The sequence below is a fragment of the Sturnus vulgaris genome, chromosome 2 (assembly GCF_052056855.1).
Source record: "Sturnus vulgaris isolate bStuVul1 chromosome 2, bStuVul1.hap1, whole genome shotgun sequence".
Lineage (NCBI taxonomy): Eukaryota > Metazoa > Chordata > Aves > Passeriformes > Sturnidae > Sturnus > Sturnus vulgaris.
The window spans coordinates 94,340,234-94,364,229 of NC_142244.1; the positions used below are offsets into that span (position 1 = coordinate 94,340,234).

The 23,996-nt window shown below is 37.7% G+C and overlaps 1 protein-coding gene across 3 annotated transcripts in view; it reads right to left on the reverse strand.

The window, feature by feature from the left end:
* LOC148224908 (uncharacterized) overlaps positions 1-23,996 on the reverse strand; it is a 403,359-nt gene that overhangs the window by 146,860 nt on the left and 232,503 nt on the right. The window lies entirely within an intron of this gene.

The following is a 23,996-nucleotide window of genomic DNA, read 5'->3' on the forward strand; positions in this document are numbered from 1 at the left end:
CAGCTCTGGATCTGAAAACATGATGGTAAATTTGATAAGGAGATGATCAAAAGGAACATGTTTTATGGTTTATTCAATATTTATTTTACCAACTCAGCACAAACTTCAGCAAAATCTTTTTCTCAGTCTTAATATTGTCTGTTTTACTGTAGCATTTATGAGGACTAAATACAGCATTTATTAGGACACAATCCTGTTTGAGATTTTGGGCTTTTGCCAGAGCATAAATAAGATCAAAGAGGGACACAGATTACTTTTAAAAAAAACTTAATACGGAGTATTTTCAGGCTATCAGCTGATTTTCAAAACATTATGTGTTGTATGTTTACAGCTTTAACAGGGCTTTATTTTTATCTACATTTAAGCTAAAAACTTTTCTCAGAGCTCACCGGCTAATCATTATCAAACCATTTTACAATCGGTAAAGTTGTTTGGACTTAATTCTAGGAACTCTCTGTCACTTAAAAAATGTCTTCAGGATATTTTAAATGTAAAATTATAGGAAGGCTTAGGTTGGAAAGGACCTTAAAGATGGGACCTATTCAGTGATCACATGCCTTGTCAGAGTGCAACTGTAATTTGCAATAAAATGTTACAATAGTTTGGTGGTCTAAATATAGAAATCAGTACGGTTTGTTGTACTTTAAAAGTTCAAATTTTATTAGATTCTTCACAAAATTATACTTTGGAAGAATGGTAAACATTCTCACATAGAACAGGGAAGAACCTGTATGTAAAGCTTTGACCAAAATTCTGCTCCTACAGGTGTACTACAAAAACCTATAGTAAACTGCTTAGATATGAACAGATACGAAATGGAAATAATTGTCATAGGGATCATGGAATCATAGAATGGCTTGAGTTGGAAGGGGACCTTGAAACACACCTAGTTCCAGCTCCCTGCTCTGGGAGATATAACTTACTGTATAAAACAATTGTTTTATTTGACTAAAAAGTTAAAAATCTATCTTCTGTAACTCTCCTTTCAGATCGAGTGTGTAAGGAAAAAGACTCCAGTAGTATCCTTTGGTTTTGGCAGGATCTGATGCCCTCTCTGTGGAATATAATAGAATTGCATGATAGTGAAATTAGCTCAGTGTGAGAGGGTTAAAAAGATGGAAAGGAAAAAAAATGGTGCATAGGAGATGGAGATGTAACAATTTTTCTTTGAGAAATTTAGAAGACCTGCCATCACCTCTTTAGTTTGTTATTCTGAGACCACATGTTCAATCTCCTTACTAGACCACTGTGAGGATGGAAGACAAACATTCCCAGGTTATTATTAATCTAGTCTGAGATATAATTCCTCCTGGATGTGGCAGAACTATGGCTTCTCATCCCTCTGTAGCATTTGTCATAATTCTGTGAGACCTTTAGTAGATGATGAAATAAGGATTAATTTATTTGTGTGCACACACGTGTGTGTGATCCCATGGTTTACACTTTTGATTTGGGTTATAAAAAACTGGAGAGATAAGAACCACAGAAAATCATATTAAAATTTATCTTATTTGTTCTTCTCCTCTTTTTTTTTCTCTTTTTATATGCAAAATGAAGTTTATTATGAGAAATTGAGGTTACTTCCTGTTTATGAAATAATAATTTTCCTCTTTGCTGAAGAAATGGATTCTGGAGGTCATTTGGGTATTGTTTAATTAACTCAAAGGCCAAAGACCTTCTAGTGTATTAGTGTAGGATATAATTATTACTAAATTAAAAGTAAGTACCCTTGAGATATTGTGGGCCAAATCCTCAGCTGATTTAACTCAGCTTTACTCCACTGAAGTAATAGCAAGGTGATGTGCATATTCACTGAGAAACAATCCAGCATTGATTATAAAGAGCCCTAGGAATGATTAGCTTAGTTATTGAGAAATAACTTCCAAGCAGTTAACTCCATCTACTTTAAATTATTTTAACTAATTTGGAGCACATAAATTAAGGAGTTTAATTTACCTATACAGCAGTAATAGAGACAAGGAGGCTTCTTCAGAGGGTAACTGAGAATGGTTATCCATTTATAATAAATGGTTATCCATTTATACCAGGGCTGAAATTAGTTGATTATGTTCTCTGTCAGGAGATAATAATGTGATTGCATTCCCAAACAGATGTATGACTTAGCACTTGCTCACTGATGCCAGAGAGCGAAGCCAGAAACAATTTCTGTGGGCTGATGTCATACACCATATAATTGTAGCTAAAAATTATGCTGGAGCTTATCTTACCAGTCATTTGTCCCAGAGCTATAAGAGGGGCTCTGAAAGTTACCATCAGCACAGAGTTCAATGTGCTGCTTCCACATTTTTTCGTGGTAAAACATGAAGACATAGTGAAATGTTATTAATCAGAAGTGTGATGATGGAAATGCCCCTCAGAGAGTAACTTTTTTTGTCTTCCTTCACAGGGAGGCAAAAACTACACCTGCTTGTAAATGCTAATGTGTTTTTTTCTCCTAACAGCTCTTCATTCTCCTACCAAATGAAGTTTTGTAAAGTTTTGAGCAATAATTTCTAGAGCTTCTTTTCAAGACTTTCCTGTTAATATCTCTGCTAAAGCCATTGTTCTGTAAAGTTATCAAATTCTTGTTGTTCTTCCCTTGGTGGACATCACAAACTGATTCCCATGCTCTCTATATGTGGCTTCTACAGCACAACTCAAGGCCTCTCAACAGGGTAGGCAATACTGAAAATTGACAACTTTCAAAGAGAAAGTCTAAATTCACACTGTGGTTGCAAGATGTAGAAAATGGACATTGCTACCCCGTCTCAATCCTAGATTGCAACTCTTGCTTCTGGGATCACCTCTTCCTCCCCAAAATAGCCAGAAGTCTACACATCCAAACCCTTTTCTTGGTGGCAGCAACTGTAGCTGGCAGCCTGGCTTTCTAGGACACAGTCACAGCACTGGGAGTAGCCAAAGGCCATTTAGCTGCCTCCAGCCTCCTCTGTCTACCCATCACAGAACTCTCTCTGCTTTGGCATGTTGAAGGATTGCTATGTTTCTTCCTTAACTTGGCCTTCCATTTCTGTGTCTTTGTCTGCTGGCTTCCTTCCCCTTAAATTGTTTTGGTGTGCAGTGTGTTCAGCAAATGAGACATTGAGGTGCAGTGGATGCCTGACTGACTGGGAGTGGATCAGAATCAGTGTGTTGTTTCTTATTGTGTCATTCCTCTGAGTTTCATGAGAATTAGATTTGCCTTTTTTTTTTCCCCTCCTAGAGTGTGACATCTACTCATATTCACTCAGCAAACTGCTTCAATAGCAAGTCCCTTTCTGATGGATTGCTGCATCTTCAGGTTTTCATTTTGTAATTGTATATCTGTTGTCTTTTTCTTTTGGTCTAGTGGTCTGCATTTGTCTTTACTGATTTTTAAGTTGGACATCCAATGTATCAAGATCAATTAGTTTTCTGATAGTGTCTTCCCTTATGTGCTTAATATTGTGTCATCACAAACACCTTAATTGTATTCTCTATTCTATCACCCAAGTAATTCAAGAACATACTGAATCAAACTGAATCTAGGACAATTCAGTGCAGAATCTTGCTACACTTATAATGTATTTGGGACTTTTTTGGTTTAAATTCACTTTCAGCTATTTTATGGGGATTTTATTTAGCCTATATTTCTGCAATTTGTTTATGGAAAGATAATGCAAAACAAACTAAAAAAAAAGTATCAAAGTATAGGTATATCACAGATATTACTGTCCTTCTGAAAGGGGTGAGTAGATTGATTTGATGTGATTTACTCCTGACAAACCTTTGTCAGCAGTTTTAATCACTTTTATATCCTAAAGATGTTCATACATTGATTATTTGATTCTTTGTTTAATATTGCTTCTGAATGCTGACTGAGGCTATGAGGTCTCCTATTCCCCCCTTTAAATGATAGATACTATGCTGACTTCTCAGCAGTATTTTGAATTCTTTCCTTCCCCTCGTGAAGTTGTCAAAGACAGTTCTAATGCCTCAGGGATTGCTTTGGGTGATTCTTTAGGTCCTCAGTGGTGAATTTAATCAGGAATGAATTTAAATACATTTGAAATAACTAAATGGTACTGAAGCTACTCCTTCTCTGTTCTGGCCTTCATACTGTTCTCTTTTAAATGAATTGCAGTAACATTTGCTCTCAGTGAATCTTTTTCATGAAGACTGAAGCAAAATGGGAAGATTTGGCTTTCTTTATGCCTGTTATTTGCTGTCTCTCCCATAAATGGTGAACCTATACTTTCTTTTATCTCCCACTGATTTCAAATGCATGTCCTTATTGGTATTAATTAATTTTGCACTTTAACACTTCTAATTTTATCCTCCATGCTTACGTTGCCTCATTATACACATCCTATGGGTATAGATGAAGGTGTTTAATTTATTTTACCAGAGGTTTTGAAAGAGCCCATTACTCTCCATTACCATCCCACTGGTAGAGGTTACTGCCTCCATAGCTGACATGTTCCTAATTTTTCACAAAGGTACGCCAGGTGGGTTAGTGTAAATCATTGCTACAGTGAAACATAAAAGTGGTGCTGCAATACCCATAGTCATATCTTGCTTTCCCTAATTTTTGGAAATATTAATATATTAACATTTTTCAATAGCGACCAGATCTCTGACAGTTCTGTTCTCAGAGTTGCTTATCCAGTAATACTTACTTCAAGAAAGTTCCCTAAGTTTACAAAATACACTTATTTTGGAAAGCACAATTAGTTATAAAAAAAATAGATATTTACAAACCCTGGAGTTAACAAAATAAATATATTTTTAAAAGAAAGCTAAAATATTTCTCCCACAGGCCTGTAAAGCATACACCTTTTATGTGAATCAGAAGCTGAAAGACTTTTTTTGCAATTAGAAAACTTTTCAGACACTTAACTCAGACTACCTTTGGTTCACATACATAATTGTAATTTGACATGCATTCTAAATGAGCAGACATATAAAGTGGTAAAAATTGTGTTTGAACTAATGCATTTCATTCTCATATTAGTTTCTGCTTGTCCTCTATAAGCCCTGATTTGCATAGCAAAACTGAGTGGCAATGAAAGGTTTAAAGTAAGAAAGTGAGCTTTGTTGTTGCAGAGCTCTCCAACTTGAGTGTGAAGCATGGGTGGTCTCATTTGCTATTCTCAGCCTTTTCCTTGCCTTGTGAAGCAGTTGTCAGAGAACTTTTCAGTCTTGCCATGACATGGTAAGTACAGCTATGGTCCTGATGCAAAGAATATTTGATCAGATGCTGTTGCTAACAATGTAGAAGGAATTGGTATATTGGAGGAACCAATCAATTGTACCTTTCAAAGAAACTAATAGGAGCTTCAGAGAAGGATACTCATTGTCTTTAATCTTCTACATCCTTGTGGTGTTATTGAATACCTTTGGAATTACTGGTTCAGAGGATAGCACTGTTCTGTGCTTAAAATTATTTATCAGCCATCATCCTATCAATATATAGATAAGAATTCCATTGTGAGTGCTTTAATTGTTAACTTTTTCTTCGCTGGGGAAAAGAAATTCCTTTACCTACAAGCCAGAGTGACATGGTGAGACTAATTAGAATTCAATATACTTGAAGATGTTGCTGCAAATGTGTAGCCATACTGAAAAGTTTAAGGAAAAAATCAGCTCAGAATGAAGGATAAAGAATTAAAAAGGAAAAATGTTTATTCTTTTCCAAGATTTTTTCCACTTCGTCTAGGGGAAAATGGTTTTAGCAGTGATGCCTATGACATCAGTACTAGACATTTCTTCTAGGAAAACGCACTGAACTAAGTTTATCTATATTGCCCTTCATTAAAGAGGTCGATTTTGAGGTGAGAAGTAGTCAATTAATTCCAGTTGCAAAAGAGTAAGCAGGACCTCAGCCTCTTAAAGAGAAGGAATATAGATGTTCAATCAGCTAAACCTGATTAATTTTGTCTGACTATACTTTAAGAACTGGCGGATGACTCATACCTCAGTTCAGTTATTTTTGAGAGCTTTGGAAGGGTGAATGAATTGCCAGGAAGTTGTCTGTGGACAGATATGCTTTCAATCTTTAAAAGAAATGGTATTGAGAAATTACAGACCACCTAAGTAATTTCAATTTCTAAAAAAAACGAGCAATCAAATGAATTATTTCTAAGCACCTGAGAAATAAGGGGATGAGGAATGGTCCCCATTTATTTGGCAGGAACAAAACAACATGAAACAAATATAATTTATTTCTCAAAGTGGGTAACAGACCTAGCTCACCAAGAAGAAACAATAGGTGTTATCTTTTCCAGATCTTTCTAAAACTGACTCTGTCTCACTTGATCTTTGCACAAGTGAACAAAGGAAAAAACATTAAAGACAAAGAAATTAATGGACATGTAGAAAATGAGTTTGAAAAATGTACTGAGACAATAGTTAGTGATGCTTCACTGTCAAAATGGAAGGCTAAATCATATAGAATTTCACAGAAATCTGTCCTGGTTGTTGTACTATCTGATACTGTTAATAACTTGAATGGTGGAAGAGAAGAATGTCCATTTTAGCACTTCAAGGCATGTAAATCTTTTTGCTGAGCCTGTGCAAGAAAGACAGGTATTAATACCTTTGTTTTTTCTGCCTTCTTGCTGCAGCCAAGTAGTTAGAAATACAATTATGCTAGCTTGCCCACTTAAGAAAGCTCCCCCTCTAAAAAATACACCCTGCCTTATTCTAGAAGGGATTGGGCAATCCCAGGCTGGGCTCCCAGAATGAGGTGCAGAGTCACTTTTCCTCCAGCAGTGGTAGCTGGAGTCCTCTACTCTCCACTCCTCTACAATGAAACTCCCCACACTCAATAAGCATGGCTTCATATTCACCAGATTAATGTAAATGCTGCTGTTTGTGTGCTGAATGTGTGGGGAGAGCAAGAGCAAGCACACTGTTCAATGGCTGTGCTCATGTCAGTCATAAAAAATCAGTAGGCTGCAGAACTGATGAGCATTTTCAGATGTGATATTGCCGCCAATTGGATCAGTTGTCTGACTGCCAAACACATCATTAATTTAGACATAATGGCAGTGAAACCATCAGCAAGTAAAGGGGGATGGGTTTGAAAGGCAAAAGCCAATAGGTTTCATAAAAAAAATAATCTAAAGCAAAAAAGGATTTTGTTTGGCTTTGTTTGTTCTCATTTGCTGGTATGTTGAACTCTACTAATTGATTCCATTAATAGGGGACCCGTCTTTGTGAGGTGACTGGAGTATTAAGGACAAATGCTTTTCAGGTTGAGTATATTATAAAATTGATGTATTTAGCCTCTTAGGCAAGATGCAAAACAACATCCTTGAAGTTCCATTAGCGGAACACGGTGTTTATATGTACATGATCCCCATAAGGACCTCCTTACCAGCATACTTTAAAAAAATAACCAAAAGTTGAGAAAATTGCAAGCAGCATTCCTAGGGGAAGGATATCTACCATATTCTTCCAATAGGAAGATCTGCCACACTTTCCCTTACATACTGGAAATTTCTAAATCCTGGAGAGCTCAATGTTGGATCTGCTTGCCCTGTTATTCAGCAGTGCCTTTAAATGCCTTTACCATGCAGTCAGGCATAAACTGCTCTGTTTTGCAAAGTTAGTCAATGTAAATTTTTAAAGGGAACTTTTTAGGACAGAAATGAAGATTTGCATTGTAAATTACAAAAGGCAAACTCTCTGAGGAAGAATGTCTCCTTATGTTATGTTCAAGATGCTACTCTCACATAGGAAGGCATTAGCTTAGGATAATGTTGATGTTCTGCATCTGAATCACCAGAAGTCAATGTTAAAAGTGGAATTTTTCTTGTGGATTAGTAATATCCACAGATAAGGAAAACCACTGGCTTCACACACTCAGGGCTCATGAACACCATGGGTTAGACAGAATAAAAGACCCTGGACACATGCCAAAAAAAGGTAAATACTACTGGAATGTCCTCCAGTGCATTGCTGGTCCATGCTCAAATCTATCTATGTTGCAGCAGAAAGAAGTGATCTTGTGCTCCTTTCAGTCCACTGTCAAGTCACTCTCACAGCTGTGTAAGACAATATTCTATCCAATCCTCTACATTCTTGAATCAGCTTGCTTTCTTTCAATCACATATGGAAGAATAATGCTGACAATTATAAGCAAAAGCACGGGTCATCAAGAAATGGCCTTTTTATACAAGCCATGCGGAAAGTATGAGAAAGCTGGTAATGCTTGGCCAGGTTTATACTCCTCCTAGCAGGAGGAAACACTACAAGCAAAACCACAGAAAAGGTACCAAGAATATATTAAGACCGATGCAACTCATAGGAGAACAGTTAGATCTAGTGTTTCAGCTGACACAGAGTTAACTTTTTTCTTAGTAGCTGGTATAGTGTTGAGTTTTGGATTTAGTAGAATAATGTTGATTACATGCTAGTTTTCTGCTAAGCAGTGTTTACCCTAAGTCAAGGACTGTTCAGTTTCCCATGCTCTGCCAGTGAGGAGCTGCAGAAAAAGCCATGAGGGATCTTGTCCAGGAAGGCTGACCTGATCTGGCCAAAAGGGCATTTTATAGTATAGAACATCATGCTTGGTATATAAACTGTGGGGGTTTGGCTCAAATCATTCCCTGCTCAGAGAAGGGTAGGCATCTGCTGGTGGATGATCAGCAAATGTATTGTGCATCACTTGTCTCTCCTGGGTTTTATGCCTCTCTCTTTTTTTTTGTATAATAGAAATAAAACTGTTCTTATCTCAAACTATTGGTTCTACCCTTTTTCCCCTCTTGGTGGGGAAAAGGGGAGTAGGTGCACTGTGCTTAGCGGCCAGTGGCATTAAACTGTAGCATCCAGGCAGAGAAACCTGAGAGCAGTGTACTTCTGGAAACCATTTGAGTACATGAGACATTACAAAATATTCCAGTGACTGTGTAAGTTCATTTAATTTAGTGTGACAGACCCCTTTAATCAGGGTCTGACACTCCAGCAAACACCAGGGGATGTTCTGCTTCCAGTTTGTTATAACTTGTTAGTGGCTGGTTTCAAGGGATCTCAGGCTGTATTTTGTTGTATAAAAATTGGCATTAGTCACATCTTACTTACAGACAATCTCAAATCTTTTCAAAGTTAAAAAAAGACCTTCTCATTCTTTGAAGACCCTCCCTGTGCATCTGTATGCAATCTAGATGGCAAACAGTATGCCACTGTGTCCAAAATGTAAGGTCTGATGGCCTAGCACCCATGAAAATATTAACTAAATAATGTATCCTGCCACTTCAGAATTTATCTTCATGAAGGACTGAAATGGTTGAAAAGAGCGTCTGCTTGTTAGAAATAAAAAAGGAAATTCCATCAACTCCCGAAGTTCAGGCACTGCAAACAAAAGTCATGGTTTTGGAAATTTCTATCTATAACCTATCAGTGGTACTTTCGAATGCTAGTGGTGTGGATTAGCAAAGAATAACTTGCAATTGGACAATGTTCATACAGGCAGAATGCTGTGGCTGTATTCATTTTACCTGGCTTTAGGTCCATAGTGAAAAAGGCTGTGTGTGAATCATTTGTCTAATTGATGGAGGAAAAGTGGCTCCTCCAGAACTTTCTTTACAGACACAAATACCCCTAATTTTTAATGAGCTTTTTGGAACAAAACTGTGTTTTTGAAAAAAAACAACCCCAAACATTTATTAGAGGACATGTTTTATGATCAATGGATTCTGCTGTTCCACAAGTAACAATAATAAGGAAAAGGTTATATGCATAAAAATTAAAGTATAAATGTCTGCTGCCAACAGAATGTTCTCAAAACTGCTCACAAGGTGGCCTGTTAGAGAGTAAGACAGTACTTTTAAATAGGACCATGATTTTTATTCCCAGCTGACTTGATTTTATGTGTTTTTTCAGTATTATTTCTGTTACTTAAATGTCAAAATCTTACTACTGCAAAGAAAAACACATTAATAACACAAAGCTGAAAATATATGGAGCAGCTTCTGACAATTGCCTTCTATAATTTCAAACTTCTATTTTGTTTTGAAAGATAGCATTTCTTGGTAGAAAGAAAATCTTCTAAAACATGGATGCTGCAGTGCTATTTTCATGAATCTACAGGCATCCAGACTGAATCAATAGTTCTAAGAGGAATGCAAACTTCGCCACTCGTCTAAATGGACTGTTTACTTTGAAGCTCATTTATAACCTTGTAAACATTTTTATTATATATTGATTTACTGGCTTACTAGAATGAAAGTTCAACCTTTTTTCTATAACAAATTGAGTTTTTTGAGTGTAGTTTTTAGGCTGTGCTCCCTCCTTTATCTAGTCCCCACCCTGGAAATTTCACCAGTACACCCCAAAAACTAGGCTGATTTTCCACCCAAAGCCACACTTTTAAAATAAAAGATCTTCTTTAGTCATTAGGTAGGAGATCTGTTACCCCTAGAAGCCAATGCCCATGAGAAGTTTGGAGAAAGAAGGGAATAACCAGCTGTCTTGGCAAATACAGGTGTCAAAGCTGACAACTGAGAAATCAAAAGCTAGCAGCTGGTTTCCACCAGAATCAGAACAAGGCTTGGTGGTGTTTCTTTTACTCCCAATAGCAATTCCTACACTGCTTCAAAACTGCTGCCCGCTGATGTGAGGGAATAAGGATATCCATAACTAACAAAAGCTTTAAACTATCAGCAGAGAGTAGACAGAAGCAGCATCAGCAATGAAAACATAAGAAACTTATTCTTGCATGTAAGTGCAAATTTTGGTGGAGGGAAGGTAAATGAAACAAACTATCATCACCTTTCATTGCTGAACATTCTTGTAGGATGCTTGAGTTTTTCAGACTGGAGAGTGAATTACTTTTTTTACATAATATGAACCTTCACTAATGTTTATTTCTGTAACACAGTCACATGTAACACATTGATATGCATCTGTATCAATTTGCTTCACAGTCTTCCTCTGTGATTAATTTAATTTCAACACTGGAAATTTCACTAAAATGAGAAATACGAAGTGACATCGCAACTCCTGAAAGTATTCCAGCATCTTAAACTGGTAAAACATACCTCATGCTGAAAAAATAGGACATTAGTTTTACATACATTTCCAGCCAAAGGAAACAGTTCGCACTGTGGGGAGACAACTGTTATGTTCAGTTCACTGATGAACCAACCACAGGCCCTTTATTTAATGAAGAAAATGGAGAGGTGAAATACTTGAACTGACAGAGAAAATCTGCTGCCAGGGTTAGAAAGGCATCCTTAGAAAGATTGCCCAAATGACCAGCCTCAGAAGAACAAGCATTGAATGCTTCCTCCCTCTGCCTCACAGAAGAGTAGTAAACCTACAACCATCACCTCTTACAAACCAAGAGTGCACATTAACACAATAAATAGCTTTTATCCAGTTGTCCTAGGTTACAATGTAAAGATTTGCCCAAAAGTGTGTATTTTATCACTCTCTGTTGAAACCAGATGGAGCAGAGGTCCTTATCTCTGTGGGAGATATCCTCTGATAATGGGCCACCTGTTAAAAACCAGGTGGGGCAGTGTTCTTTATCTTTTCCACAATCCATCCTTCCTCCAGAAGGATATCTTCTGTTAATGGGCCATTGAGTCCCACTGCATGACTGATAAAATTACATCATACCATTGGGACATGCTCCAGCCAGGGGGAGGAGACAAACATTTCCTACCTAGATAAAAATTTGAGATTTGGAACTCCAAAGCAGCCCTTACCCACTGGTTTCCAGAGGACAAGAGCTACCCACCTTTCTACAGAATCATTACTTCAACAAGACCACTTCATCTCGACTGCTACCACACCCTAACTAGCGGGGTGTCTTGCTGTATTCTGACTCTGTCAGTGGTTTTCTTTTATACTCTTGCATGTATTTTATTTTTTCTCTTTTTTCCTATTAAATTTCCTATTTCTGACTTGGAGTCTCTCACTGGTTTTGTTTTCAAACCAGCACACCAGCATTCATTATGCTGTGGGAGGATCTGACTCTTCAGTGGGTTCAGATCCCTAGGGGTGACTCAGCACCTTCCTCTCCCACTGAAGGCAAGGGACCAGAGATCTTGTACCCAGCTCTTCCTGAAGTTAAACTGACATAGACCAAGAAAGAGGGTTTGTTCATTCTGTAAGAATAGCATTTTCCCCATTTGAATTCATATTAGAATGAAATAAACTGGAAATGAAGGGCACAGCAGAGAGTTGTATAGTCTAATGTAAAACAGATGTGTCAGATTCCATGGCCAAAATCCATGATCAGCCATGAGATAGCTCAGCAGATGAGTCTGATATTGAGTAGGTGTCCCTCAGTCTACATACTTTTCTGAACTGCTGTTGTCTCAAAAAATCTTGTGACATCTCTCTCATGGGCTGAAAGCTTGTTCCAGTGTCAGTCAAACAGACAGTACAAAAATAGAGCCTCTCCTTGATGTAACAGAAGAACAGAGACAATTCCTTAGTGGTCTAACCACACTCCTGGTCTGGGGTGGCCCATGCCAGGTTTATATTTAGAAGAAGCAGCAAGGGCCTGAGATGGATGGTCAGAGAGCAACTTTTTTACAAAAAGCACAACATACCACTGGGCATGCTCAGGACTGAAGTTTCCTTGCAGGGTCCTGATTATACCTTGTGAATCAAAACTGCAAGAGTTTAAGGTCTGGATTACTTTTTCCTGAGAGAGGTGATGAGACAGCAATTAAACCCACTAATGTCCTCATGAATTAAGTTTTAGTTCTTTGGTGCTTCAAGACAAATTAAAGTATTTTGTTATAAAAGCTCTTAAATAAAAACTCCAAAGCTTTAATTTCTAACAGTGCTTCTTCATTATATGATAAGGAGAACAGACATTTTCCCTGACAATCTTGAAGCAAAAAGTTTTCACTGGTGTGGTGGCTTCATCCCTATTTACTGATCCTTTAACTTCCAGAAGGCCCAGTGAAATTACTGATTCTTTCAAAACCATCCTGGTCCACAGGTATTTAGAAAACACATTTTTCTGTTTCTTTTCATACCTACTCCTGAAATTCCCTCTCAGCTTTCTAATTCCTGTCCTGTCTTTTATCTCTTATAAATTGTGCTATTGTCTTCATTTCGGTTTGAATTCCTTTCTCCAAAGGATATGCCTCTGATAAAATATCAATATTAAAGCCTGCCATGTAAACTTGTTTTTTTTTTTTTCCCAAAGTTTTCTTTTTAACTCCTCTTTTGCTTAGTTATCTGTTCTTTCTGTTAATCAGTCAGAATACACTTAAGTGGTTACCATTGCTGATTTTACATCTGCTCACTTACCATATCATATGAAATTAGGTAGAATTAAATTTGAATAGATACAGATTTTTTTTTTAATTGTAATATCAGTTTTCAATCTAAGTTTAGTTCCAGGTCAGTATGAGTCAATGCTCTATTGGAAGCAGATGGTCCAATCCTGCCCAAAATTGCAGCATCAGGGTATGGTATATACACACACTAGTGTATGATTATTCAAATAGCAATCCCTCCTGCTTTGCAGTTTTCATTAGTTTCCTATATTTAAGTGAAGAGCCTGTGAGTAGTGACTGAAGTAGAGAAAATGGGCTATTTAGGTCTTTTAATACATTCCAGTGTTCTTGTATTTGCTACAAATATAGAAGTCAAATATAGCACATCTAGTGATTCAAAGATCTTAGAGTGATTAATATTGCTTTGATGACCTGAAACACATCTTAATTTCAAGACTGGCTTGACTACATGACCATGGAGTCATTAGGTTGAGAATAGCATCACTTCTATTAAGATGTTTAAGGCAAAGATATTTGGATAAATGCACTAGGTGTCATTAATTATGAAAATGCCCTTCATGGCAAACCCCATTTCTTCTCATGTTTTGGGGTTTTTTAAATGATTCTGTGTTGTCACAACCCTTAAAAAATTCACTGTCTGCCAGTGTTCAGTTATAGACATAGGCTGGGCTTCCTGATGTAGGTAACATTTTGGAATTATCCTTTTGGTGTATCTTTTCACTGCTTGAAGAAAATAGTTCTATTCGCAGAGCACCTGTGTTCTCCACTACAGGTGTGTGTTAAAATCTGTGGAAAGACAAGTGTGTGTTGATGGCTGAGGCCAGCAGGTGCCCTTGAGCCTAGCACTGTCCCTCAAGGTAGCCAGGCTGCTACAGCAGGTGGGGTGAGGGTGCAAAGGTCTTACACAGGCTGCAGCAGGGCCTCAGCTGATCAGAAATTTTCCAGAAGAAAATATTCACTGGAAGAATGGAGAATCATCCCTGACACAGCTGTTGGTAATGATTTTGTTCCCTCAGCACATATGATTTCATTTGATGTCCTTCAGTGCATAGTGAGCTGTGCACTCTCTTTAGCCAGAGGCTGGCATGGCTGTGCCTTATTGCCAGAGCAGATCAATTGACAAAGAAGCTGTCTAAGGTAGAAATTGAAAAGCCTGCTGTTCTCATGAGGGCTCCCTAAGCCTCTGTTGTGAATCTTTTTTCTGAAATTAAATGTCTACAACAACCACCTTTTCCTATTCCTTGCCTCCCTTACAAATGATAATCAACTCAGTGATAAGGACCTTGAACCCACTCCAACGATGGCATGATCCAGGCTCTGAGTTCAGGGTTGTTGTGTCCCATCATCTTCTGATGAGATAGTTCCACTTTACATATAAAACTTCATCTCACTAAGAAATTAGATGGAGTCCACATTCCTTTCTGTATCGATGCCTAAATTACTACGGTAGTGAGTTACTATCTAGTTTCTCCTTAAAAAATATAATTAATTCCCAAATTACTGAACTGCTTCGCAAAAAAGACATGGAGAGAGAGGTATCCCATTTCCAAGAATGCCCTATCTTTTAGAGGGTGGTCACTTTTTTGGGTCTGTGAAAGATACATAATCTTGTCTTTTTATACAGAGGAAAAAGCTGATGCCAGCTTTCTGTACAGACAAGTCTTTGGACAAAAGAGGAAAAGGGTGGTATCCATCTGTTTTCTGGCATTGCCAGATGAGTGGTTTGGGTTGTGTGTTTTGGTTTTTTAAAAATTCATTTGGGTTTGGGCCTTGTGGGTGAGATAGGCCTCTGTTTTACAATGCCCATGAGGACTTAAACAGAATCATGATGCCTGACTGCTCTTTTGATTACTACTTTTGACTTGCCTGCACAGATGTGTAGAAACAGGGAGAAGGTGCCTTTGGGACTTCTCTGATATGTGTACATAAATGTAATGCTTTTGATATTTGCAATAGTTTTGACAATCAGTATTTTGGATCCAGTCTGCACCCTATAAACTTGTGTTCTCAAAATGAACAAGCAAACTACTCTTTCAATGCTTTCAATTAAATTAGCACCTTCAGAAAGAGAGTTCAATGAAATGAGTGATTGAAACTGGAGGAAGCTAAATGAAGACATTTAATGCATGATTATTCACTTAAATGGTTATATTATCATACTTAGCAATATGGCAAATCCCAGTTTAATTTTTAGTGTTGTGAATCCTGAACCACTGAGCCCAATGTTAAATGTTGATCATACTAAGCCATGCAACACTCACACTGTATGTTTTTGCTTTTGTAATGTTTCTTCAGTTTTTTCAAACACTTTGTGTTATATCTGGGTCTTAAAAAAGATAATTCCAGCCAGTAAACACAGTAGAGAGCTGTCTTTACTTTTAAAGACTCATGAGAAATTATAAGTATACTGTCATTGAGTTTTGTGTCCCATTGTTTCCACATGGATGAGCATTGCAAATAACAACCATGCTGTCATACTGTAGTCTCATTATCTGGAGTGATCTTCTCTGCTTGGTTATTATGCCATAATCTAGTTCTTTTACAATATTTCTCACTTGTCTTTGTCTCTACTTCAGACTGCAATATTTCTGAGGTAAATACTGCTTCTCGATGGATATATGATAGATTGTTGGATATATGAGCTTCTTGTGTGTTTTGAATACCTCAGAAATATAAACAAAATAGTACTGCTGGTTTATTTTTACTTCTTGGGAGAGAGATTTATTTCACCTATGTGAAAAAGTCCTCCTCCTGGCATTTCAGATAATCCTAACAGTAATTCAGTAGTAAGGTTGACAGTGACTTCTGGAGGCCATCTGCTTAGCCTGAAGTTTGAAGCAGGCCCAACTTTGTTGCTAGAACTGGTTGCTCAGGGGCTTATTTAGCAGTGTAGTATCTCCAAGGATGGAGATTCTACAGGCTCTATGGCACCTCTGCCAGTGCCCACCCACTTTCTTCATGGTAATTATTTTCCTTGCCTTCTTTCAGAATATCTTGTATTTTATGCCTCATATATTTTCTACAACTCTATTTCCCTTGTGCTACCTTCCAAATCCTGTTATCTGATATTTTAGTTTCTTACAAGAGGACTTCTCCACAGCACAGATAGTTTGCTTATGTTATTTTGGTAAGAAAATGTCAGTTGCAAGCTCTGTTCTTGCTGTCCCTTCTTCAGCACTGGAAACTGGAGACTTCTAAGATATCTGTCTGTATATAAGAATTTTTCAAAAGTCCTTGCTCATTGCCCAAATGTCTTGTAATGCTCTGAAGACTTAAAGTCCAAGCCAGATTTCCTTTAAACACAAACAAAAGTTTGTTACAGGACAGGCAGGTTGCTGTGCAACTCTAAGGACACACAGCTCTTACCATGGCTGGACAGGTCCACAGCACATGCCACAGGTCTTGACTAATGGTGGTGTTTTGATGCTGCTTATTATTTTTCTTTTTAATTTCTTACTTCAGTTTTTATATTCCATAATGCTAAAAATGGAAGAAAATCACATCTGTGACCCTTTCCAGTTATTTAAGTAGAGTCAATTCCAATTTTCCATTTTTTACATATTTATTCATGGTAATGTCTGAATGGGTGTTATTTTAATTTGCTTCTCTTAGAATTCTTTCCTTTATAGTTAACGCTACTTAATTAACACACTCATCTGAATATACAGAAATCTGACAATTGCAATCTCTAGGTCATAATGGGAAATGTATTTGTACACCTGCAAAACACTGAATTAGGATCTTGCTCATTAACCATTCTTTTTCTTAGCTTTCTATTGTCTAGGAATAGGTGTAGGTTTTGTCCCTACCAGAACTTTTTTGTCTCACTATGATGCAAGTTTCATTTTAAAACAATCTCACTATATTTTCAGAGAGTAACTATTCCTTTACTACTTTTCCTAATTCATTGTTTGTAGTTGTTTTTTTCATCTGCACAGAAATAAGGTGTAGAAAATCCCTCTCCCTTCCTCCCTCTATCTATGTATAATACATATAATATATCTATCATATTTGTAGAGTCTCATTTGTACAGGCTGAAGAGGTATTTTGTGGGATATCTCTCAGTGATGTAGTAAAGGTTCTTGAGAGGGGAGGGTTTGTAATATGGTTCATAAAAAGACAAACAGTGCAATATTGCTGTATATTCATTTACCCATGCTGTGGGTGTTCAGAATGTGGAGGAACATCTCTGTGGACCTTGGATTTGATAGAGGTCACACAGTCTAGAAAGCTGTTGTCATTATGCTTTGGAAGTCATGGTTCAAAGCCGTTATCTAGCAGAAACAATTCAGTTTGCTCACATGTGGGAACAGCATGTTCTAATAAGTTCTCAGGAATCCTTGATTTGTAGATGGCTCCTATGACCATCCTTTGATTCAACTTGTGAAGTATTATAGTCTAGCTTCTTTTTAGCAGGAATGATTTGAATCTAGCAAAAAGTGTGTCTTCATTTTTTCCCCATGAAATAAGTGGTGAGAACAAAGCCAAAATTTTAAGATTTCAGATGCAACAGAAGGGCTTTGTTTTCCAGCAACCAGGAGGTTGAGTTATAGTATAGAAATTCGTTTTGTAGTGTGTATTGTGATGGTAAGTACTTTGTGAATCATTCTGCTGGCTTCTAGTTGGACAGGGCTGAGCTTTACAACATCCAGATATAAACTATCCATGGATACATTCCTAGAACCTTATGTCTCTGTAGAAATAATAAAATCTGAGAAAAACAAATTTTATATAAAATTATTAGAATTTGTAAATAAGACAAAACAGGTATTTATGACCAATAGTCAGCAGTTGACTACTAAGAATACTTCCAGTGCAACTATGTGGACTGCAAGAAAGTCCAAATTGTCTTTTGGTCTGTACCTCTTCTCAGCAGCACTAATTCTCACAGTCACAATCTGGGTGTCTCCAGGACTGTCCTACAGCTCTTGATAGAGGTTTAAGATCAGTATCTGCCTTTATATCACCTTAGTGACAGTAATGACTCCATGTCTGGAGAAACATGTATTTGTGTGATAGCCTTTGTCCTGCCCACGGACTGAAGCATGGTCTGAGGGTGGAGGCAGAAATAAGTGAGGAGGAATCATAGCTGTAACTTGCTGGCATGCAGATCTATGATAAATCTTGCTGAAGAGTTCAAGGGTTAGGTGATGACAGAGAGAGAGAGATGCTAAAGTATTTTTGGTGTTTCTTTCAAAACATATCATGGAGGTAAAAAGAAAGCTGAGTTCAGGTAGTTTCTTGGAACCACTAGTGGAGAGAGCTGCACTAAGGTCAGGTACCCAAAAATAATTCCAGCTAGTGGGGAAGGGACATTTCCTTATTCCTGAAACCAGAAATGTCAGCACTAAGTTGCAATCTTTATTCTCTTTGTGGCTCCAGGGACCAAGGTACAGTTCCCTACTCTGCAGTGCTATTATGGCAAGTAGGAGCAGCCTCCGTGCTTTTAAAAATGAGCATAAGCCATCCTGTCAAATATGTTTATTTTACTCATGTCCCAAGCACATATTTTAAAGGAAAATATGTTCTTCATCCTCTGCCCTCCAGATCTATTCACACCTCTGATATTGGCCAATACAGAAAAAGATGGTGCATATAAAAAAAGTAGTATTTACAAAATGATAACCAGTTAAAATTGTACAAAATGTAATAGTTTCCAACCAGTTTGAATGAGCCGAAATAAGCAGGAAACAGAGGTAAAATTAGAGTCACTAGAGAGCATGGTGACAAGGAAAGTGTGAAGAAGAGAACGTGGCTTGCAATGAAAAAGAATCCCAGTGAGCTTCTACTGTTAACTGTAAGCCACAAAAGGTTGCTGGCAACAATACTTTGGGGAATTATGGCCATTTCATTTCCATGGTTTTCTACTCCATTTCACCCTAAATGCTGTCATTAAATAAAAACCCTTCCAAAAAGCCATTGCACCTAACATATTCAGAGCTATTTCTGAAGCTATGTCCCTGTTCTGATTTCAGTGGTCGGGTATACACACCAAAATCACTGCTATTTTAATTGGCATACAGTGACAGACTTTTGGTGCACTTCATGGAAATTTATGGAAAGTTAATTTCCCTCTCAACATTGCACTTCATCCAAGTGACAATTTAAAGTCATTTCTAACAGTGGGTCTTCAAACGTCTTTCAGGATAGGTGATCAAGCAGTCCTGCAGAACCGAATTTGTTTGTAGAGGTGTCTCAGTGAGCAGTGCAACTGGCAGTGTGTTGTGACCTGAACACTATTTATTTGTCTGTGCAGAGTAGTTTTGTAACTGCTCCTTATAGAGAAAGCATATGACACAGAGGGTCCAGAGGAAAATCCAGTGAGTCACAGCTGGGCCATACTGGCAGAGAAGGTTGCTTGGAGACATTTACACATTTCATCTGTTCTTTGCAGAGGGAACTTGAATATCTAGGGGTTATACTCTGGAGGGTCCCTGCCTCTTGTGCACTGTTATGTTTCCACAGTTCATCACTCATCAATTCTTTGAGCCAGTTCAAGGCTTCACAAGGCCAAAACAAAATTAAATGCAATAAAAGATATGAGAATGTATGACAAATAAATTAATAAATTAATTTCAGGGCACCAAATTTGGGGAACTGAATATTTCTGCTCCTGAGGCAAGCAGCCATTTCCCCACTGCCCAGGAAGTGAGTCTCATTCTGTGCCTGGCTGTAAGCAGCCTCCCCACTAGTCCTGGTCACTTGAAACCATGATTTTGTCACTGTTATTTGTGTGCCATGATAGGAACTGTTATTTTGCTCACGCTTAGTGCAAACCCCCTCCATGTCGTTACCTCAAATGTTATCACAAATACACTGCTTGGTTTTGCTTCAAGTTGCACAGCAGGATAAAGAATGAAAATTCAAAAGAAGATAGAAATTTATCAGAGGTGTGGCTGAAGAAATTTGTCACAGACATTCATTCCCCTCATGTGCTGCCATCAATTTGCATGTAGTATGGACAGATAAAACTCATTCGACTTCAGCACTGTAGATCATCAGGACTGACTCTAAATAAAACTAGCCCTCAAAAAATGGTGCAAAAGATAAAGAATAATAAACAGTGAAAATAACTTTAATCTAATAATAATTTCTGTAGAATGTATCGCATAGAGACACATAGCAGTGTTTGCTAGCTTCTAAAAGAGTAGCTTTGTAGAATTAATGGTTCATTAAAATGAGAATAGCAGGGAACCTGAGTTATTTTGCTGATTCATGAACTCTGCAGACACAAATGCTGGTAGAGTAGTTATTCAATGAGCTTCCATTACATTAACAGAACTGTTCTGGGTATTACTACTAGAAAAAACAACCTATAGAATCAAGTACTTAGAATCTGATTTTCAAATTGCTCTCCTTTTTGCATTTGCATCGATGTTTTGCATTTGTTTGAAGCTTGCATCTGCTTCCAAACAATAAGCACTAATTTTAAACCTGTTTAGTACTCATTTAACCCAGATAGTTCTTTTGTGGCCATTTCACATGCATCTGGGATTCAGTGCAAAGAGGTTGCATGGAACAAAATGAGAGGAAAATGCTACTAACCAGCAGCTGCAAGAAAGGGCCAAAAGAAAAAAAAAAAGTGGAAACACTATATGAATATGCTACCATTATGACTTGAGAAGCAGGCATATAGATAGTGACCCTGTGATTATGTTAGGTAGAGGCTGCTCTGGATGATGACTGGCTATTGGGAAACCTAAGCTTGATTTGTGTGAGAGATTCTTTCACTGATTCAATGAATGTTTGATATGCTTTAGGTAATTTGCTCTACTTATATGTCAGTTGAGGTCAATGAAGCTTGCCAGAGCTTTACACTGAAAGACATCCTCCGGAATAGAATGTCACCTAATGTAAACTAGCAGAACTGGGAGCCTGTGTCCTGCAACAATTAAAGCACCCACTGGAAGGGTGGTGAGACACTGAAGCTGCCCAGAGGAGCTGTGGATGCCCCATCACTGGACCTGTTCAAGGCCAGTCTGGATGGGGCTTTGAGCAACCTGGTCTAGTGAAAGGTGTCCCTGCCCACAGCAGGGAGTTTGAAACTAGGTGATATTTAAGGTCCCTTCCAACCTAGGCCATCCTATGATTCCACGATCCTATGAAACATCTAGTTCACCACTGACCAAGCCTATAGTTGCTTTCAATATTTGTAGTTATAAACCCCAAAGCTAATCAGGATTGAATGACTGAATACATGTAACCTAGATACACCATGGTCCACATGCAGCTCTCATTTAATCAGAATAAATTAACTGGAAGTTAGTGACGTGATCCAGTAAAAAATCTACTGGAGTTAAGGATGGATGTGTTCAGTTATACTCTATTAGGCAATAATCATGAGTGAGAGAAGGGCTGCTCCCTCAGTTTAACCACCTGTAACTCAATGCAGCCTTGCAAAGTACCTGTGATCCAAATCGAAAGCAGTACAAGCATGGACACTCTATCCACTTGTAATCTACTACAGAAGCATTTGTCTTCCTTCGTTATGTCAGTGTTAATTGGGGCTGTGCTTCTCAGCCTGACACAGTGGTTGTATCCCTGAATCAGCACCTGTCGTAAGGTGAGCTCTTGCAATCTGTCACCTCTGCTCCCACACTGGATTTCTTGTTATGTTTTTTGTACAGAGACTCAACACGTTACAGTGTGACAGACATCTGAAACGGGTCACAGTGCCAAATGCCACATCATCTGCAGTTCCATTTCAAGGCAAAGAGAGGACGATGTTAACTGCTTCTATTTACTGTCAACCACTTGTGAAATTCATGGGAAAATAGTAATGGCAGAAATTTTCCTTCCTGTATGTCTGAATATGATTTCCCTTTAACCTGTCTGAAAATGTGGTTCATAAAGAGTCATTGATTCCAGCATATTATGTTAATCTTTACACTATCTTAGCATTATCTTAGCATATTGATCTGATCTTGCTCTGACTTAATCAAAATACAGAGTAGATCTTTAGGAAAGGATACGTTTCCATATCAATAAGTGTTTCCTTGCTATACAGTGGGAAACTGAAATGAGAGATTGTGTTTTCAATGCACTGTGTGTAGAAGTGCGACTTCAAAGTTTCATTCTTAAGTAGTTGTTGTTCCTCCTGAGATCAGTAGAGATTTACAGGAGTTCAGCACATTTGATGCACCTCTCTTGTTTTGTGCTACTTAGAAATGCACAATTGTCATTAAAAATCTACCTTTTTAGAAATTTAGACTTGAATTCATTTCCTCATTTTTAAATTATGAAGAAAATATCTATATAAAACAAATCTGACCTTTTGCATCTTGGAGGGTGGATAAAACAAACAGTTCAAATAATAAGTAAAAACCCCCAGATATTTTAAAAAACCTGAATTTTCAGTCTGTACAATTTAATGCAGAAAAAATAGGTCTCAAAATAAAAACAGAAGATCATCAGCTGCGTCTCCTTCATCCAAGGCTTGCACTTATTACTGGATCAAAAACATGAAAACCTTTAATGGAACACTACCCAATACAACACATATAATTGAATAACCTTGAGAGGAAAGATTGGGAATTTAAGGGGGAAGATCAATTTAAAATCACTTAATGGATGGAGGCATTTAAAATTACATAGACTGAATAAGGTGAAAGGTGCTATGGAATAATTGCTTCCATCCTCTGGAGATAGTGTCTTAAGATGTAAATGAGAGTCCATGTTTCAGTAATTTATTGTATGAGAAATATACCATCACCAAAGGAAAGAAAATTGTGAGATAAAGAAAAAATAATTTCTGAGCCCTGTAAAGACCACCTCACCTAAGGTTTGATTCAGTGTCCACTGGAGTCTATGAGAGATTTTATTCCCATTGAAAGATGTCAGTGGACTTCAGTAAGCTTGCATGAAGCCTCTTATGATGGTATAATTTTACAGGCAAGAAATAAATTCTTATAAAAGATATATCAGTTCCTGAAGCTCAAGTCTGTAGCACTCCTGAACAGCAGCAGGCCCCCTGAAATAAACACATTTGGTCACATCAAAAGCAAAAATTTCAGAGGTGAACAGCCTTAGAGGGGCTCTTTAAACTCTTTGGTGGAACATGGGTACATGCCATTCTTCATCCATCACATGCTCCACATCCTACAATGTTCATCTACATTGTAAGACTTGCAACATCTGTGGGTCAGAACATTACAAATCCAATAACATCTTTTTCTATGCAGCAGCATGAATGTATAAATAGGTCCCTACACTGGCTGCTCTGACACGGGTTTGACATTTTTGTCCCTAGAACACAGTCTGGGGTATATAGTGGTCTGAGTAAGTGTGGGCAGTTGTGTAATCGTGGTTCTTCCAAGCTGCAGGCACTTATGGGTGTTTGGGATTGTGTTAAGGATGGCACAAGCCCAACTCTTAATGCCCTGAATTCATACAAATTGTCTGTGTAAAAGCATCCAAAAGATCAAAGCTTGGAAATTATTGGCTTCCATGAAAAACTGAACATACTCTCAAAATCTATATACAGAACTTCCAAAAAGAAGGAATCAGTCTTTGGCAAAAATGCGTCTCAAGGATGAAGACATTTGAGGTGCAGCAAATGCAGTTTGGGACAGCTTCTCGCATAGGGTGCATTTCATCTGGTACAAACAAACACAAGAACTCTGTAAATAGCTCTGTGTGATGAGCACGTTATACTTTTCAGCTGATAGAAGATAAATGACATACCAATCATTTTCTTACACATCTAATAGTATTGCACTGAAGTCCTAATCCTTCTTTTCCATTGTGTGT